We start from the raw sequence: 17,534 nt of genomic DNA on the forward strand, positions 1-17,534 counted from the left end.
TGCAACAATAAAATGTAAGGAAATGACTATTTGCAGAGGAAAAAACTGAATTTATAAGACAAATGCCAAAAGAAATGATAAATGATAGTGGTGTTACATCATCAGAATAAAATAAAAAGACAGTATTTGAATGCCTCAGTTGTTTTTATTAACAATGGACAATTATTCTAAATCAGTAGATAAAGTCAATGTAATTAACATTTAGAGATATTTTCCCTGAAGAAGAAAGCCTTAAATATACTTGTATCAAATGTAACAGAAATGTATGATAAACTATTTGGTGAAAATCTTTTTGGATTACAAAATACTGGAAATATGCTAGGATCAATTCTGAAGAAATATACACATAGACATTATGGAATGTCTGGATTTTATTTCAAAGTTTATTTTTTATAAATCCCGACTAATTATATTTAAGAATATTTTTATAATTGTCATATCAAGTGAAACAACCTTTTGAAATTAAAAAAATATATTAAAAATATTTTATCAATCATAAATGAAAAAATGGAACAATTTGGCTATGCTATTTATTAAACAGTAAATTAAAAATATAGATCTTGACAAAACTTTTGGCAAGTTTTCAGAACTTATGGCTCAAAACTAAAATTTAATAATCATTCATTTCCATGATAGACCAGTACTGTAGATATAAAATAAATTGTGGGTTTTTAAGGATTTTATAAAAACATAGATCATGAAAATTAAAGTGATTTAATCATTAAATGTCTTTCTTTTTGTATAGTGATATTTATTTTATATCATTGATATTTATTTTAATTTACTGTTATTATTATAAGTACAGAATTTAACAAAAGAAAAAACTCATTGTATGCTTTACTTGACCATTATTATTACTTTATTTAAATTCATGAATATTTCTGAAAATAATTTAATCATATAAGGGAAATTAGTAATAAAAAGAGATTAGCTCTGGGAATCAAATACACTAGTATGGCACTCCCTTTTGGCTCATTAAAATCATTAAATCTCCTCCCAAACTGTGATTCATCAGACTAACCCCAGCCTAGACTCAACATACTATTATTGTTCTGACTATCCTTGGACACAACATATACACTATTTGAATATCCTCTGGTTGCAGCATCCAAATTCATGCCAGCTCTAGAGAGCTTTTACAGGTTCAACCTGACAGAGCATTACTTCAAGATGGGGATCTTGCACTGTGAGTCTTGCACTGGAATTTTCATGAACCATGTGGGAAATATCATCTAGTCAGACAGACCTGTGATCTGGAAGTATAAGGAGTATAAGAAGTTAATGTCAACAGGGACAAAAAGTATTGGACACATATTTCCCTATTTTGTTTTTCTTTGGGTGGATCTGGTAATGTCCTCAGAAGGTTGCAGTGGGAATGGGTAACAGTTGCCCAGAGAATATCCAACTCCGTAACACATAATTACAATGGCTGTTCCTCCTTCCCTATTTCATTCACTCTCACTGCCTTGCATTCCACCTCCTACCTGGGATCACATTCTAAAATGAACTTACCTTAAATAAACATTGACTCAGATTCCATTTTCAGGGTGACCTTGAACTAAAGAACATTTAATGTGTCATCCTATCTGTGCCTTAGAGGCAAACTGTATTAGTTTATTAGGCATTTTTCATGAAAAAAAAAACAGGAGGTACCAGTGTCTCTATCCAGGAAAATTATTCATCTTGAAACTCACATTATAATGTTTAAAGTTTTTACATTGATTTGTCCAGTCATCTACCATAAAGTCTGTCCAAGTTTTCTGTGACAACTGAATACAGCTGTCATGATATTTAAATAGTTGTTCCTTAATTACTGTTGTTACCACCTCTCAATCTGCTGCTGTAAGAGGTCATAAGCCAATTTTCTAGCAAGTCTTAGCTCCCTCTGAAGGAGTCATTCCAGTTTGCTCTCTCTTTTCTTGTGTCTTCCTTTGTTAGACGTTATTGTATTCTTTTGTACCATATCAAATTCAGAAACAAGCTTGATTGACAAAAAAGTCAAAATGATGCAGATGAAATATCATGTTTACTACAGATATAGGTGAATGGGGAGGATGCAGCTTTGGTGAATTTTAATGAATTTTAAACCAATTTTAATTGGTTTTCTATTAATGTACCAGAGCAAATCCTTCAATAGGGAAAACTGAGATATAAACCAAAATGTACAAAAAAAAAAAAAAAAGAAAGAAAAAAAAAAAAAGGCAGCCCCCCAAACTGCACAAACAGATGTCAATTCTTTGTTTAGGAAATGTTCTACATTTACAGCTAGTATTGCTTCCTTGTTTTCTCATATTTTAATAATTATCCCTGAAAAATGGAAGTTAATTGATCATAAAGCTTTAATTTTGTCATATGCAACAAAAAGTATTTTTTCAAATCTGAAAGTTTATTTTTAAGAAAATGCTTTATTTTCTGGACAGCCTGCTTTGAGAATGATAGGCTTGGGGAATTCTTATTGGAACATAAAATGACTTTTGTTTTCTCAGGTGGTTTCTCTCTTATTGCTTCTTTTGAACTCCATCCTAATCTTGATGACCCTCTTTGCTTATAAATCACCACTAGTCTACAGGGATTTATGTAACTTTTGACTTTGGAAAAAATCAGATCTATACAAAAAAGAGAAAATGCGAAAAGAACAAATAATACCTTGAAAAACTCTCAGCTGGCTACAAGTCTGTGAATCATTATAATCATCCCTTAAAATTTGTGTTCAATTAAGTATTTTCCATAATAAGATTAAATATAAATATATATTTAGATCAGGTATTGTGAGTGGAATCGTTTTTCTCTATTGTCCTAAATGCAAGGAAGATTCCTTTTTTATATTAAAGAGACTCCAACCTTATACTCATTCTTAGAGCAGATCCTGCTGTTTTTTTTTTAATTTATTTTTTATTGGTGTTCAATTTACTAACATACAGAATAACCCCCAGTGCCCCTCACCCATTCACTCCCACCCCCCGCCCTTCTCCCCTTCCACCACTCCTAGTTCGTTTCCCAGAGTTAGCAGTCTTTACGTTCTGTCTCCCTTTCTGATATTTCCCACACATTTCTTCTCCCTTCCCCTATATTCCCTTTCACTATTATTTATATTCCCCAAATAAATGAGGACATATAATGTTTGTCCTTCTCCGACTGACTTAATTCACTCAGCATAATACCCTCCAGTTCCATCCACCTCGAAGCAAATGGGGGTATTTGTCATTTCTAATGGCTGAGTAATATCCCATTGTATACATAAACCACATCTTCTTTATCCATTCATCTTTCGTTGGACACCGAGGCTCCTTCCACAGTTTGGCTATCGTGGCCATTGCTGCTATAAACATCGGGGTGCAGGTGTCCCGGCGTTTCATTGCATCTGTATCTTTGGGGTAAATCCCCAGCAGTGCAATTGCTGGGTCGTAGGGCAGGTCTATTTTTAACTCTTTGAGGAACCTCCACACAGTTTTCCAGAGTGGCTGCACCAGTTCACATTCCCACCAACAGTGTAAGAGGGTTCCCTTTTCTCCGCATCCCCTCCAACATTTGTGGTTTCCTGCCTTATTAATTTGCCCCATTCTCACTGGTGTGAGGTGGTATCTCATTGTGGTTTTGATTTGTATTTCCCTGATGGCAAGTGATGCAGAGCATTTTCTCATGTGCATGTTGGCCGTGTCTATGTCTTCCTCTGGGAGATTTCTGTTCATGTCTTTTGCCCATTTCATAATTGGATTGTTTGTTTCTTTGGTGTTGAGTTTAATAAGTTCTTTATAGATCTTGGAAACTAGCCCTTTATCTGATACGTCATTTGCAAATATCTTCTCCCATTCTGTAGGTTGTCTTTGAGTTTTGTTGACTGTATCCTTTGCTGTGCAAAAGCTTCTTATCTTGATGAAGTCTTAATAGTTCATTTTTGCTTTTGTTTTTTTGCCTTCATGGATGTATCTTGCAAGAAGTTACTATGGCCGAGTTCAAAAAGGGTGTTGCCTGTGTTCTTCTCTAGGATTTTGATGGAATCTTGTCTCACATTTAGATCTTTCATCCATTTTGAGTTTATCTTTGTGTATGGTGAAAGAGAGTGGTCTAGTTTCATTCTTCTGCATGTGGATGTCCAATTTTCCCAGCACCATTTATTGAAGAGACTGTCTTTCTTCCAGGGGATAGTCTTTCCTCCTTTATCGAATATTAGTTGACCATAAAGTTCAGGGTCCACTTCTGGAGTCTCAATTCTGTTCCACTGATCTATGCGTCTGTTTTTGTGCCAGTACCACACTGTCTTGATGACCACAGCTTTGTAGTACAACCTGAAATCTGGCATTGTGATGCCCCCAGCTATGGTTTTCTTTTTTAAAATTCCCCTGGCTATTCGGGGTCTTTTCTGATTCCACACAAATCTTAAAATAATTTGTTCTAACTCTCTGAAGAAAGTCCATGGTATTTTGATAGGGATTGCATTAAACGTGTAAATTGCCCTGGGTAACATTGACATTTTCACAATATTAATTCTGCCAATCCATGAGCATGGAATATTTTTCCATCTCTTTGTGTCTTCCTCAATTTCTTTCAGAAGTGTTCTATAGTTTTGAGGGTATAGATCCTTTACATCTTTGGTTAGGTTTATTCCTAGGTATCTTATGCTTTTGGGTGCAATTGTAAATGGGATTGACTCCTTAATTTCTCTTTCTTCAGTCTCATTGTTAGTGTATAGAAATGCCATTGATTTCTGGAGATTGATTTTGTATCCTGCCACGCTACCGAACTGCTGTATGAGTTCTAGCAATCTTGGGGTGGAGACTTTTGGGTTTTCTATGTACAGTATCATGTCATCAGCGAAGAGGGAGAGTTTGACTTCTTCTTTGCCAATTTGAATGCCTTTAATGTCTTTTTGTTGTCTGATTGCTGAGGCTAGGACTTCCAGTACTATGTTGAACAGCAGTGGTGAGAGTGGACATCCCTGTCTTGTTCCTGATCTTAGGGGAAAGGCTCCCAGTGCTTCCCCATTGAGAATGATATTTGCTGTGGGCTTTTCATAGATGGCTTTTAAGATGTCGAGGAATGTTCCCTCTATCCCTACACTCTGAAGAGTTTTGATCAGGAATGGATGCTGTACTTTGTCAAATGCTTTCTCCATCTAATGAGAGGATCATATGGTTCTTGGTTTTTCTCTTGCTGATACGAGGAATCACATTGATTGTTTTACGGGTGTTGAACCAGCCTTGTGTCCCAGGGATAAATCCTACTTGGTCACGGTGAATAATTTTCTTAATGTACAGTTGGATCCTATTGGCCAGTATCTTGTTGAGAACTTTTGCATCCATGTTCATCAGGGATATTGGTCTGTAATTCTCCTTTTTGGTGGGGTCTTTGTCTGGTTTTGGAATTAAGGTGATGCTGGCCTCATAGAACGAATTTGGAAGTACTCCATCTCTTTCTATCTTTCCAAACAGCTTTAGGAGAATAGGTATGGTTTCTTCTTTAAACGTTTGATAAAATTCCCCTGGGAAGCCATCTGGCCCTGGACTCTTGTGTCTTGGGAGGTTTTTGATGACTGCTTCAATTTCCTCCCTGGTTATTGGCCTGTTAAGGTTTTCTATTTCTTCCTGTTCCAGTTTTGGTAGTTTGTGGCTTTCCAGGAATGCGTCCATTTCTCCTAGATTGCCTAATTTATTGGCATAAAGCTGTTCATAATATGTTTTTAAAATCGTTTGTATTTCCTTGGTGTTGGTAGTGATCTCTCCTTTCTCATTCATGATTTTATTAATTAGTCTTCTCTCTCTTCTTTTTAATAAGGCTGGCTAATGGTTTATCTATCTTATTAATTCTTTCAAAGAACCAACTCCTGGTTCTGTTGATCTGTTCCACAGTTCTTCTGGTCTCGATTTCGTTGAGTTCTGCTCAAATATTTATTAACACCCTTCTTCTCTTGGGTATAGGATCTATTTGCTGTTTTTTCTCTAGCTCCTTTATGTGTAAGGTTAGCTTTTGTATTTGAGTTCTTTCCAGTTTTTGAATGGATGTTTGTATTGCGATGTATTTCCCCCTTAGGACTGCTTTTGCTGCATCCCAAAGATTTTGGACGGTTGTATCTTCATTCTCATTAGTTTCCATGAATGTTTTTAATTCTTCCTTAATTTCCTGGTTGACCCTTTCATCTTTTAGCAGGATGGTCCTTAACCTCCCCGTGTTTGAGGTCCTTCCAAACTTCTTGTTGTGATTTAGTTCTAATTTCAAGGCATTATGGTCTGAGAATATGCAGGGGACGATCCCAATCTTTTGGTATCGGTTCAGACCCGATTTGTGACCCAGTATGTGGTCTATTCTGGAGAAAGTTTCATGTGCACTTGAGAAGAACGTGTATTCAGTTGAGTTTGGATGTAAAGTTCTGTAGATATCTGTGAAATCCATCTGGTCCAGTGTATCATTTAAAGCTCTCATTTCTTTGGAGATGTTGTGCTTAGAAGACCTATCGAGTATAGAAAGAGCTAGATTGAAGTCACCAAGTATAAGTGTATTATTATCTAAGTATTTCTTCACTTTGGTTAATAATTGATTTATATATTTGGCAGCTCCCACATTCGGGGCATATATATTGAGGATTGTTAAGTCCTCTTGTTGAATAGATCCTTTAAGTATGATATAGTGTCCCTCTTCATCTCTCACTACAGTCTTTTGGGTAAATTTTAGTTTATCTGATATAAGGATGGCTACCCCTGCTTTCTTTTGAGGACCATTCGAATGTTAAATGGTTCTCCAACCTTTTATTTTCAGGCTGTAGGTGTCCTTCTGTCTAAAATGAGTCTCTTGTAGACAGCAAATAGATGGGTCCTGCTTTTTTATCCAGTCTGAAACCCTGCGCCTTTTGATGGGGTCATTAAGCCCGTTCACGTTCAGAGTTACTATTGAGAGATATGAATTTAGTGTCATCATGATAACTATTCAGTCCTTGTTTTTGTGGAATGTTCCACTGAACTTCTTCTTAAAGGGGAATTTTAAGAGTCCCCCTTAAAATTTCTTGCAGAGCTGGTTTGGAGGTCACATATTCTTTTAGTTGCTGCCTGTCTTGGAAGCTCTTTATCTCTCCTTCCATTTTGAATGAGAGCCTCGCTGGATAAAGTATTCTTGGTTGCATGTTCTTCTAATTTAGGACCCTGAATATATCCTGCCAGCCCTTTCTGGCCTGCCAGGTCTCTGTGGAGAGGTCTGCTGTTACCCTAATACTCCTTCCCATAAAAGGGATTTCTTGTCTCTTGCTGCTTTAAGGATCTTCTCTTTATCTTTGGAATTTGCAAGCTTCACTATTAAATGTCGAGGTGTTGAACGGTTTTTATTGATTTTAGGGGGGATCTCTCTATTTCCTGGATCTGAATGCCTGTTTCCCTTCCCAGATTAGACAAGTTTTCAGCTATTATTTGTTCGAATAGATATTCTGGCCCTCTGTCCCTTTCGGCACCCTCGGGAACACCAATTAAACGTAGGTTTTTCTTCCTCAGGCTGTCGTTTATTTCCCTTATTCTATCTTATGGTCTTTTAATTGTTTGTCTCTTTTTTCCTCAGTTTCCCTCTTTGCTATCAACTTGTCTTCTATGTCACTCACTGGTTCTTCCACCTCGTTAACCCTCGTCGTTAGGACTTCTAGTTTGGATTGCATCTCATTCAATTGATTTTTAATTTCTGCCTGATTAGCTCTAAATTCTGCAGTCATGAAGTCTCTTGAGTCCTTTATGCTTTTTTCTAGAGCCACCAGTAGCTGTATAATAGTGCTTCTGAATTGGCTTTCTGACATTGAATTGTAATCCAGATTTTGTAACTCTGTGGGAGAGAGGACTGTTTCTGAGTCAGTCTTTTGAGGTGAGGTTTTCCTTCTAGTCATTTTGCTCAGTGCAGAGTGGCCAAAAGCAAGTTGTACTGGGAAAAGGAGAAAAAGAGAGAAAGAAGGAAAGAAAAGAGAAAGAAAAAAAAAGGAAGAAAAAAAACAAAAAAAAAAAAAGAAGAAAAAGAGAAAGAAAAAGAAAGAAAGGAGAAAAAAGGGGGGTGGGGGAAGGAAACAAATCAAAAAGCAAAACAAAAAAAAAAAAAAAAGAAAGAAAAAAAAAAAAAGAAAAAAGAACCACGGGGGAGTATCTTCTGATTCTGTGTACTTTAAGTCCCTTGGCTTCTCCTGGAAGTTGTCAGTCAGTCTAGCTGGTCTTCTGGGGGAGAGGCCTGCTGTGCTGATTTTCAGGTGTTAGCAGTTGGGGGAGCTGCTGTGCCCCTGCCTGGTGCAGGGCTCAGTGGGGGTTGTTTACCCCGTGAGGCCCCAGGAGCAACAGCCCCAGTGGCGGGGCAGCTCTGGAGCCCTGGAGTCAGCCCCCGCGGTAGCTCTGGAGCTCTCCGTCTGCAGGGCCTGGAGGCTCCGGGGCGGGGCCGCTGATCTGCTCAGCTCCCGGCAGGAGCGTCCTCGCTGTCCTGGGCCCTCCCGGCCTCTGCCTGTCCCAGGGGAGGCCGGATCCTGGGCTGTGTCCTGGCGCCCTGTGCTCTGGAGCCTGCACTGGTGGATTCGCGCTCCCGCCCCGCAGCCCCCTCCGCGGAGCCGCCCCCGAGCCCCCCCCCCCGAGCTGCTCCCGCCCCGCAGCCCCCTCCGCGGAGCTCCCCCGAGCCCCCCCGAGCTGCTCCCCCCCCGCAGCCCCCTCCGCGGAGCCGCCCCCGAGCCCCCCGAGCTGCTCCCCCCCCGCAGCCCCCTCCGCCGAGCCGCCCCCGAGCCCCCCGAGCTGCTCCCGCCCCGCAGCCCCCTCCGCCGAGCCGCCCCCGAGGCCCCCCGAGCTGCTCCCCCCCGCCCCCCCTCCGCGGAGCCGCCCCCGAGCCCCCCGAGCTGCTCCCGCCCCGCAGCCCCCTCCGCGGAGCCGCCCCCGAGCCCCCCCAGCTGCTCCCGCCCCGCAGCCCCCTCCGCTGAGCCGCCCCCGAGCCCCCCCTGAGCTGCTCCCGCCCCGCAGCCCCCTCCGCTGAGCCGCCCCCGAGCCCCCCCTGAGCTGCTCCCGCCCCGCAGCCCCCTCCGCGGAGCCGCCCCCGAGCCCCCCGAGCTGCTCCGGGTCCCGCCGGGCGCTGCAGCCCTTAGGGAGCTCGGCGCACTCTCCCGGGGCGCAGGTCCCTGTTAGTGTCCCCGGGAGCCCGAGGGCATCCCCGCCCTCCTGGGTCCTGCTCCACCTCCCCGCGAGCCCCTTTCCCCCGGGAAGGTCGGTGCAGCTCCTGCGTCTCCGGGACGGGGCTCTCCTGTCCTGGGGACCCTCGCCCCGGCCTCAGCCCGGCTCCTCGCGGGGCCCCTCCCCCTCGGAGGCCTTTTGTTTCTTTATTTCTTTTTCCCCGTCTTCCTACCTTGATAGAAGCGCGAACTCTTCTCACTGTAGCATTCCAGGTGTTCTCTCTTTAATTCTCAGGCCGAATTCATAGATTTTCAGGATAATTTGAAGGTTTTCTAGGTAATTTGGTGGAGACAGGTGATTTGGGGACCCTACTCTTCCCCCTTCTTGCCCCTCCTCCTCAGATCCTGCTGTTCTACCAAATTCTTCTGTGTTTAACATTTTTTCCCTGTTTTTCTCTACATCTTTTCATCTTAAATTGGTCATTTTCCTACACCATGGTCATTTTTTAAAAAATTTCTCCATTTGGTATTTTCTATGGTTTACCCCTTTTCCCAACATTGTCTTCAAGATGTAAAATTAATCTACTAAAAATTAGTAGATCTTTCTCCATCACAAGCCCAGGTTCATATACAAATAATGACAGGCTTTGGATAAAGGTCATTTGGCTTATAATATCACATCACTAATCTCACACGTATTCTTGCTGTTCCAGAAAACCCAACCCAGAAAAATAAAAAGACGGAAGCAATATTATTTTTCCTTTCAAGCACTTTTAAAAAGCTCATTAATATGACCATCAAAAAAAAAAAATGACCATCAATCTGCCAACCTTCAATACATAACACTCACATCGGAACTTTTTCTCAAAACCTTAGCATTGCCTGGTCCACCAAACCTCAACTACTATATCATGAACCAGTGCTAATTAAGACCTCACATCGAAATGCATGCCTTAAACTATATCCAAAAATCTCATAGGTATCCCATTTTTCCTGTCCTTTCTCTGAAACACTATTAAACATTCATAAGTAATTAATCTCCTTTATCATGCCTATCAACAAATTGTTTTGGCGGAATTCAGCACTTTGAATGACTGTGAATTAGAATTGTGTTTATGGGGGTGCCTGGCTGGCTCAGTTGGTTAATTGTCTAACTTGATTTTGGCTCAGGTCAGATCTCAGTATCGTGGGATTAAGTCCCATATGGGGCTCTGTGCTCAGCAGGCAGTCGGCTTGTCTCTGTATTTTCTCCTCCCTCAGCTCATGTGTACTCTCTCTCTCTCAAATAAAGTAAAATCTTTAAAAAAAAGAATCGTGTTTATGAAATTTTTTCCTGATTTTTATACTAGAAGGGCCCGTTTCCGTTATCTTACTGCAGGGATACAATTTTCCATGAGTTTATTACTTTTTCTCTGTCTTCTGAGGAGAGGTATTAACAGTTTTTGTTCCACATCATCTTTCAAGATTGCTCATAGAACAAACAGCCTCGGAATTTAGAATGTCTTCCAGAAGAGAAGGCGTACTAGTTTGCTGTTCACATTAATAATGACAATGTCTCTTTCCAGGGCAAAGCAGTTTTTTCCTCTAACACAACCCACTGTGTGTACAGGCATCACCCAGACCTTGTCATGTCACCATGTGGCATGTGGAAATTAGGGCTTCCAGAACTAGTGTAAAGAATATAATGCTGACCAGTGCTGTTGTTGTGAGTCATACACTGTCTTTGTCTTATGCAGGCATCTTGTATCTTTGCTAATGTACACGAACTTTTGGGAAGGGTAACTTATTAGCTTATGCATAGGGCAAAATCTCAAACCTCAGTTCCTTCACAGATCTTGACATCTGTGTAAAATATGGCAGATTTTAAATTAAATTCTTTGCCCTAGTGAGCTTAAAAGTAAAATCTATTTTAGAAGCTACATTTAATATCAGTAATGAATCACTCCACTCTAGCATATAGAAGATTATTTTGATAGATTAACTAATTGCAACTATAATTTAATAAGCATTATCTATGGGTAAGGCATGTTAAAATGTACATTAGAGACTGATTTTTTTTTCACAACAAATTGTTGCAGTTTGTTTAGTTATCCCAGATATGAAGATAGGGAAACTGACATTAAAAATTAAGTAACATGTTCAACATCATATGGGTGGTGATTGATAAAGCCAGATTAGTACCCATGTCTAACATTAAACCCAAGTTCTTTCCAGTAGCCTACTTTGTAACTTTAGAGTCCCAGTTGAAAGTAGACACTGATATTACCTAAAGTATCAGACTAGCTGCCCTTTTCTATATGAATAAGAGTGTTAAAGTTGCTATTATACAATAAGAGGAGAATATTGGATATCCAGTATCCAATGATATTTTAATTATTATTAAAATAATAAGTATACAGAGCTGAAAAGAAAAAAAATCTGTAATAAAGAAATACCTCTCTTTTCTGCTACTCATAAATTTTCTTCCATTTCTAAAATGTCATTAGCCTGACATCAGAATTATAGTTACAGAAAACAAAGACCAGTGAGGAATTCTGAAACCCCTTGGATGACATCAAAACAAATTTAGAATTGTGGCAGCACTAGAAATCTTTAGAATTGTAGTCAGAGATGATCATGGGAAGAAATAGATTTCAATTAGGTCATAAATTAAAGGGAGTAGGAAACTATCTACCAAATCAGACAGCTTTAAAAATGTTCTCACTTGTCTAATCAGTGTCTTGGGAGGAATCCAGGGCATATATATGGTTCTTATAAAATGATTTCAAATTTATGAATGATAAACAAATACACCAATAATTACAGCAAACCTAGCATAGCAAAGTACAATGGTTTTTAATTTTCCACCAAGTAACCTCAGCATGCCCATTAGTAAGTTAAAAAATAATTAAGTTAAGATATAATGAAGGGAGCCAAATCTCAATCACTAATACTTCATTGTTAATTTATAATATCAATGTCTTTTTTAAATTAAAGTCCTGATGATATTTAGGGAAACATGGTATATTTGATACTTTTAGCTAAAATGATTTCTGCTTAATAGTATTAGAATTTTAAGGGAATTTAATTTACCAATTTATAAGTTTGATTTTATTAAAATTCTCTGAGTAGTTTTGGGAGAGATTTTCCTGTTAGAGTTGGGAGTTTTCTGTTATGCTTATGCGATGCCTAAAATATTTATCTGATTTATAAATGCAGGTAAAGAAAGTTTAAAGAAACTTTTTTAGTTAAGAGTAGATACACCAAGTTGCTATATACCCTTCATTTCTGTGCATTTGAAGCAGACAGTGGCGTGTGCCTGTAAACACCAGAAATAGAAAATCCAAGGTGATGCTTATACACATATTAAATAAATTGTTGATGTATTCATTTCTCATGCTGAACTAACTGGCAGTAATATAGCCACTGTGCCATCACGTAGACTGAAATAATCACTGCAGATCTTGTAGAATTTGAAATGAATAGACCAACATATCACAAATCAGATTACCTCCACAGTCCCCAGAAACTCTCAATCTCCACTTTTAAGTGATATATGCCACGTTAAATCAAGTATATAAATTGTAGTTGATCTCTTATAAAATGTACTTTCTGCATCAGTCAGAAACTTCTCCACTGTTCAATTTTGAATTAAATATCTAATTCATATTAAACAAGTAAAATGAGTTCAAATATTAAAGAGAGAACCATTAGGATTGCAAGTACAATTTCAGAAGAAAGTCAAGCATCAGAAGGGTTTTCAAATGGAATACTGCAGCGAGGAAGAATTCTTTCTGAAGCAGAGTGGAGTCAGCAAGGCTGCCCATAACTATACTTTATCACAAAACACAGACTTGCATGGCTGAAAAAGATAGTGCTTCAATGCCAGATAGAAACTGTGTGGTGAGCTTGGCAGCACAGGCAAGCACTTTTAGCAAAAACGCAGACAAGGAGTGTGGACGCCCATTCACTTCCATAGGGAATGGATAAATAGCTAGGAAACTAAAAATAGACAATGCCATGTTTTCTATTAATTGAAAATAAAATGATGCTTCTCTTCCCACTTCCTTTTGATGAATATTAATCACTTCATGCTACTCTAAAATTGGAAGCTGCACGAAAATATCTATGGTACATTAGAAAGAAGGTCATAATTTTCTACACTTGCATTATTTAAAACATGAGTTGCAAAATATTTTCATGTTCTTATGCACTTGTCTCATTCTAAATCAATTAGTCCAAGCACATGCATACATAAGTACCCATGAAATAAATATTTTGTATCTGTTTTAGTGATAAATATTACTACCTACTTAAAAGACTACAAATTAAAATACAATGTTATTAGGAAAATTATACAGGTGTATAAGCCACTGAGAAAGTTCTAAATCATAATGTCTTCTCCCAAATGAGAAAGAAGAGAGATATCATATTACAAATATCACCAATTGTATGCTTTTCTCTCTCTCTCTAGAGAGAGAGAGAGAAGCAGAGACACAGGCAGAGGGAGAAGCAGGCTCCATGCCGGGAGCCCAACGCGGTACTCAATCCCGGGTCTCCAGGATCACGCCCTGGGCCAAAGGCAGGTGCTAAACCGCTGAGCCACCCAGGGATCCCCCTGTGTATGCTTTTCATTGTTAATTTGTTCACATCTTCTAATGAAGTAACACAGGCAAAAAATGTAATTAGTATTGGTGACAATATTAAACAGATACAACTTATTTCAGTTTCTAAAGTTATTAAGTGAGAAGGATGTATTTCATTAGAACATTCTAATGAAAGTGGTTTTTAAAAGATTTTAGTCTCTTTCACATGTTTATGATTATTTCAATAGTATTTTCATATCTGTAAAGCATAGAGTGAAAGAGTAGCAACTGATATAAATATGAACAGATCATATCATGATGCTAGAATTTTTAAATACATCATTAAAGATGATACAAAATGAAATGATTATCTTTCCACACTGCAAGTCTTCTCAATGAATTTTCAAAACACTCTAATTTATAAGAACTATAAAACAAAATCCCAGGACAAAGAATATGAGATTTTGTCTTATCATTATTGAAAAATGAATTGCAACATTCGGCTTTGTGCTTTTCAGTATTAAATTTTCTTCTCGGGGCACATAATTATAGGTGACACATGAAAATAGGAGCTTGAATTGTATAATGTTATGACTGTCCTTGCAGAAAAATAATAAACACCTACAATCTGATTTATATTAAAGATGTAAAAGAGCAATTATAATTAAGACTTCAGTTTTCTCTTCTCAATGGCTAAGGAGCCATTTCCTTAAACTACATTTTCTTAAATTATGCAGTCTCCTGTCTGGCCAGAAGCCACTTATAATACAACCGTTTACTTAGAGTCTGCCCAAATAGAATCACTTGGCTTCATTGTAGCTTTGTTGAAGAGCACTGCTTAGACATTCAGTTTCTGAGTGCCAGAAGTACCTGATTTCCATTCCTTTGATTCCTTTGATCGTGTGTACTTATATCCATAACTGACAATTTGCCTGAGCTGGAACTGCATGGGATCAAGTGGTCACAACTTAGGAGGAAGCATATAGAGAAAGCAAAGAAGCAAATACATCTGTATAAATAATAATTGCATTAATATCTTACTTGCCTTTCAGGGCAAAGAAATCTTTCTCCTACTCTAATGAATACATTTATCTAGCGTAGATTCTGAGGTGTCACATCACTATGGTAATTTTCAATTATTGACATGTTTTTGACAGGTTCACAAGGATGATAATGGACATGAATTTTCAGGGAAGCTCTGTAGAAGAAGTCAGTAACACAAATATTGACTTCTATGAATAAGGGCATGGACAAGTTACATCATCTCATTGAGTCTTTTTTAACATTTATTTATTTTTATCTTAGAGAGAGAGAGAGAGAGAGAGTGCATGAGCTGGGCCATGGAGAGAGGGTAAGAGAATCCCAAACAGACTCCACACTTAGTGTGGAGCCCAAGGGAACCGATCTCACACCCTAAGATCATGACCAAGAGTCCTATGTTTAACCAACTGCACCACCCAGGGGCAACTCACTGAGTCTATTAATATCATTACTATTACTCCCATTGTACAGTTAAACAAATTGAGGATTAGAGGTGCTAAGTATATTTCCATGTAATACAAGTGGTAAGTGGTAGAGCTACAATTCAAACTCAGACATCCTGAGCAAGTCTGCAATTTTCCCCATTATGCTATACTCTAGATATAATGGATCACTACTGAAGTTTTTGAAAACAACAGGTGACTTAACAAAGGCTATATCATGCTGGTGACAGATGCATGTAGTAGAGCTGACAGTTTGTGAAGTTCCTTCTAGAAAAAAAAAAAAAAAAGCTGACAGTTTGTGAAGTTCCTTCTAGAAAACCAGCAAAACTATAAAGCAATTAAGATAGTAACTACTAAGCTTGATGAAGGTTGAGGATTTGGAGCGAGATCTTTGTTAAGTGGGATAAAGAGTTATAAAAGAAATCAATAAATTGAGGAACATATGAAGAACACAAGTATAATAAAAAAAAACAGACACAAGTGAAATATTCTTGTGAGATGAGTGTCACCAATAAGACAACCTCAAAAGAAAGGTTCTTAAACAAAAAAGACCATCCTCCTGACCTTTAAGAATCATCCTTCTGAATTAAAGCACCAACACAGCAATTATTAGTTTCAAATAAAATGTTGTATATATAGTTTAATTTGTCCATTCTTTTAAGTTCTGTTCAATTCATAATATTAAATAACAAATCCACAAATTTATTAACAGAGTGACAAAATTATCCATCTGCATTATATATGAGACAAAAAGTTAATGGAGAAGCAATTTTATTATCTTATAAATAATGTAATTAACCTTTAAATCATAGTATTTTTTAAAAATAACACAAATAAGCAAAATTTGCCAATAGTTCAATTTAATTAACCCTAATTAAACTGCAGCATGTCACTAAATTACACTGCATTTTTCCTGAGGTTACATTTCATAAAGCATTAAATGCTATTATTGGTTATGGGTGTTTTATCCTCAATAAGTAAGCTGATACTTATTTATGGTTTTTTTATGAGTTAAATTAAACAACTACTAAATCTTTTCTAACATAATTTATTTGGATGGGTTTGAAAAAATTTCTAGAGTGATATAATATCTCCAATGGCAAAAACATCATATAAAGAAATCTCTATGTTATCAGGTACAATCAAGTTTGTTTCTACAATAATTGCATCATTTAAACACTTGAGAATCCTGTAGCTTTCCCAAATCTAATTTAACCTTTCAGATATTAGACTTTTTATAGCTTTTCACCACTACTCCTCCCTAAGGAGTAGGTATGTGTGTATTGTAGGTCAGCAGAGATTGAATAGTTCTTAAAAAATTTAAAACTCCCTAAATTAAATTAATCTTATATTTTAGACCAAGCAATATTTCATTTTTACAATTTTATTGTACTGATACCCATTCCCTATGTAGCTGACAATCATCTTAGCTGCCACTTGCTTACTGTTTGTGACAGTAAAGGTTGCCTCATATCTAGGAGAATCAAGAATATTTAAGATTCAAGATTAGAGAGAGGAGGAGATTGTGCTGTCTAAAAGTAAGGTATCAAATGAGTAATCATGTGCTTTTTGATAATTCACTTGAGTTAAGCCATTGAAAATCATAGTTAAAATGTAAATGTCTTTTGGGTAAAAGGACAGTTTTGACTTAATAATAGTAATAATAGGGGGATCCCTGGGTGGCTCAGTGGTTTAGCGCCTGCCTTCAGCCTGGAGCATGGTTCTGGAGTCCCAGGATCGAGTCCCATGTCTGGCTCCCGCATGGGGCCTGCTTCTCCCTCTGCCTGTGTCTCTGCCTCTTTCTCTCTCTCTGTGTCTTTCATGAATAAATAAATTCAAAAAATTTAAAAAAATAATAGTAATAATAACAATAACACCCTTTTTGACTAACCCTACAGTAGCAGCTTGAATAGGAGAATACCTCTGTACATTTAACAGACTAAAAAACAAAGGCCAATGTTTATGGAACACTTAGGAAATGAAGCTTCATTCAACTTGGTGTGTCTGCACCAGTAGGCTGCTTCTCACAATTTAATGGCATCAATTAGTTCTATGTATTAGCATTAGTTGCAAATGGAGAAATTAGATTCAGTTCTTTCTGATTCATATCATATTTACAAAGCCATACACATTTTAAAATGTACTAAAAAGAATATGACAAAAGTTCAGTGGGAGCATAGAGAGGGGGATGATTAACTTGGTATTAGGTGGGGTCAAGAATCTTTCTAAAGGTCACTTTTAGAGATTTAACCAAATTTGAAGTAAGGAGTGGGAATCATGTGCAGGTTGGAAATACTTAAGGTCAGAAGAGAATCTTACTAAAGATGGCTATAGGAGTTAATAAGTAAATTTCAGAAGTTTGTGAGGTTACAAGGCTAAGATATAAAA

This window comes from Canis lupus, chromosome 15 (genome assembly GCF_003254725.2).
Source record: "Canis lupus dingo isolate Sandy chromosome 15, ASM325472v2, whole genome shotgun sequence".
NCBI lineage: Eukaryota > Metazoa > Chordata > Mammalia > Carnivora > Canidae > Canis > Canis lupus.